The sequence below is a fragment of the Vidua macroura genome, chromosome 31 (assembly GCF_024509145.1).
Source record: "Vidua macroura isolate BioBank_ID:100142 chromosome 31, ASM2450914v1, whole genome shotgun sequence".
In the NCBI taxonomy this organism is placed as follows: domain Eukaryota; kingdom Metazoa; phylum Chordata; class Aves; order Passeriformes; family Viduidae; genus Vidua; species Vidua macroura.
This window is the reverse complement of record NC_071601.1, coordinates 720,575-723,952: the sequence shown is the minus strand read 5'-3', so window position 1 is coordinate 723,952 and position 3,378 is coordinate 720,575. Positions and strand designations below refer to the sequence as shown.

General features: G+C 52.8%; 1 long non-coding RNA gene across 1 annotated transcript; it reads left to right on the top strand.

Moving 5' to 3' along the window:
- The first annotated feature begins 238 nt into the window (after window positions 1-238).
- Window positions 239-3,027, top strand: LOC128820835 (uncharacterized). Its single transcript, XR_008440984.1, has 3 exons — window positions 239-393; window positions 614-899; window positions 2,940-3,027. It is a non-coding gene; the product is annotated as an uncharacterized LOC128820835 (long non-coding RNA).
- Window positions 3,028-3,378: the final 351 nt, after the last annotated feature.

Below are 3,378 nucleotides of genomic sequence, written 5' to 3'. Positions count from 1 at the left end.
TTTGTATAAAAATAGATCCCCACATCAGACAAGCTGGGGTAACCAAATCATGTCACAGAATCACAGAATCCTAAAATAATAGAATCACAAAATCATAGTCATGAAATCATAGAATCATGAAATCATAGTCATGAAATCATAGAATCATGAAGTCACAGAGCCATCAGGTGGCTTGGGTTGGTTGGAGACACAGATGCACACCCAAAGGATTTGGGATGTTTATGTGGCTGGGCACCAAAGCCACAGCTCTGGCTTGTGTTTCCTCCAGCTGCCTGCAGCCCAGACTGACCCTCCTCATCCAGCTTTTCCCCCTTATCCAGCTCCCATTCCCACACAATTCCCCCTCTTACCTGGGGCAGCCAGGGAGACCAGGAGGAAGGCAGCAAGGACAAGGTAGAGGAACCTCATGGCTGGAGAGGAGCTGGGATCTCAGCGAGGCTGGAGCAGGAGGGTCCGAGGGAGCCGGAGCTGGGCGCTCTGAGTGCCACGGCTGGGGATCCTCGGATTTATAGGGCAGAGAGAAGGGTCTGGGGGAGGTCCTGCTGCTCATGGCTCACTGCACAGCACGGCCACCGGCCCCTCCACCCTGCTGGCAAAACTTTGCTCTCCCCAGACCTGCTATCAGCCCCCGATTCAAAGGGAAACCGTGGAGTGTGACAGGAGCGGCCGGGGAGCAGATGGAACAGATGTCCTGGGGCAGAGGGACCTCGCAGGGAAAAAGATCAGTATCACGGCCTTCCCAACCTTTGGCAGGGATGCTGCAGGACTGGGATGTGGCCAGGATGCACTGACAGCTCTGCCTCTGTTGTCTAGAGCTGTCCCCACATGGGCTGGACACGCTGAGAGGACCCGGTGTCTGTGTGTCACCCTCTTGGGAACCATGACTGCAAACCCCTCTGGTAAATTCAGCAAACATCACATTCCCTGAAGCCTGATCTGTTGTCCCCTCTCACCCCTCTGAAGGGCAGGAACCCTGGAGCTGAGAGCCTTCTCCCAGGAAGATCTGACCACTTGCAGACACTTTGATCAGCCCCTCTCCCTCCAAACCCTACAGACAGCTCCTGGAGCTCAAGTGTGTTCAGTTTCTGGGGTGGACATGGCCTGATCCCGGCTGTCAGGGGTGCTCTGATGCCAACAGAAGGTTATTCAGAGCAGGGAAATGAGAACTGACTGCAAGGAGTCTTGAGGCAGAAGGATCTCAGCACTGAGTGGCAGCTTCAGCAGATGGCAAATGAGACTGGCTCAGTGATGGCAAACTGATTTTCACCTTACAGGAATGAGACAGTCCCAAAGAGCACTCAGGGAAAAAAAGCCCAGTGCCCAGAAGCAGGAAAACTGAGTGCTTGGGTTTACTGGAATGGGTGCTGATAGAAATTGGGGTGGTTTTGTGAGTGCTGTTGTTAGTTTTGAGGGTGCTTCATGCTGCAAACTGTGCTGGGGTCCCTCTCTCTGCACATGCAGAGCAAGAAAAGAGATACAAAGGATGGCAGGGAGGATGGTGAGAGCTGGGAACTTATTCCCAAGACAGTAATTAGACTGGGAACTTCCACTGTAGAGGGAGAGGAGTATGTGGGAATGTGTGACAGAACTGTCAAAAAAGTGTCCTAAAAAAGAGAGAGCTCTGGTTTTCCCTTTCCATAGCCAGGGAAGCAGATGACACACGGGCGTTTGATGCACTGAACAAAGGAATTGTTCTTTCCCACTGCCCACAGTGGTGCAACTCACTGTGCCACTGACAGCATGAGAGGAAACAGCCTCAAGCTGCACCAGGGGAGGTTTAGATTGGATATTAAGAAAGATTTGTTCACTAAAATGGTGCCCAGGGAAGTGCGGGAGTCCCCATCCCTGGAGGGATTGAAAAGTCGTGTGCATGTGGCACCTGGGGACATGGGTCAGTGGTGGCCTTGGCCGTGCTGGGGGAATGGTTGGACTTGGTGACCTCAGAGGGCTTTCCCAACCTTAATGATTCAATGGCTGCTACAGATATTGTGGAACAGGGAGTTGCAAATGTCTTCAGAAGGTAACTGGGGCAGCCAATCTGACTTACTGCTCTGCTCTGAGCAGCTGGGCAGGCTGAACCAGGTGATCTCCAGAGCTCCCTCCCACCCTGTGTTACTCTGTGCTTCCATGAAATCCAAACAAATCCCCTGGAGGACATTCAGCACAATAATATTCATCCACATCCAGCTCAACAGCCCCAAATATCAGACTGCTGGAACTGGGTGGGTTTCCAGTCTAATGCTGCTCTGTGCTCTCCCACCCTTCTAAGCATCAGCTGTTTGTCACTGTCACACTGGGGACACCTGGCTGGATGGGGACCTGCTACACAGACAGCACCAGAGCTGGGAAGGGGCTGGAGCACCAGGAACAACTGAGGGAGCTGGGAAAGGGGCTCAGCCTGGAGAAAAGGAGGCTCAGGGGGGACCTTCTGGCTCTGCACAACTCCCTGACAGGAGGGGACAGCCAGGGGGGGGTCAGGCTCTGCTCCCAGGGAACAGGGACAAGACAGGAGGACAGCTTGTGTCAGAGAGGTTTAAACTTGATATTGGGAACAATTTCCTCATGGAAAGGGTTGTCCAGCCCTGGCACAGCTGCCCAGGTCAGTGGTGGATTCCCCATCCTCGGAGGGATTTAAAATCCATGTGGATGTGGCACTTGGGGACATGGGTCAGTGCTGGCCTTGGCAGTGCTGGGGGATGTTTGGACTTGATCTTAGTTAGAGATTTTTCCAAATCTGATGATTCTAAGATCTGTGACTCTGTGACTCCATGGCATGGTTTACCCTTTTGTTACTGACTTCTAAACAAATCAACTGTCCTGGCACAAGGAGCTGCCTCTCCCTGTGGGTAAATTTTTAGCCCAACCCTGGCTGTGCTTTTTTCTGAGTCTGCTTTACACATTTGCAAACACAAATTCCCACTGACCTCCTGTGTCTCCAGAAGACAGGCCTGACTTCCAATGGGACTGGTACCTGGTCATCCTGCTTGGAGTGGAAGAGATTTACTCTTGTGGATGTCAGCAGGGCGTGACCACTGACATCAGAGAACAGGACATGGAACTGTTCAGCTGCCACTGAAGTTGCAACCATGGAAATAGTGTGTTATCAAAAATGCATGGAACCACAGTGTCCAAGGAATGCCACAAAGGTGCTCCAAGGGCTGGAGCCTCTCTGCTCTGGAGCCAGGCTGGGAGAGCTGGGGGTGCTCACCTGGAGAAGTGAAGGATCCAGGGAGACCTCAGAGCCCCTTCCAGAGCCTAAAGGGACTCCAGGAGAGCTGGAGAGGGACTTGGGACAAGGGATGGAGGGACAGGACACAGGGAATGGCTTCCCACTGCCAGAGGGCAGGGATAGATGGGATATTGGCAAGGAATTCTTCC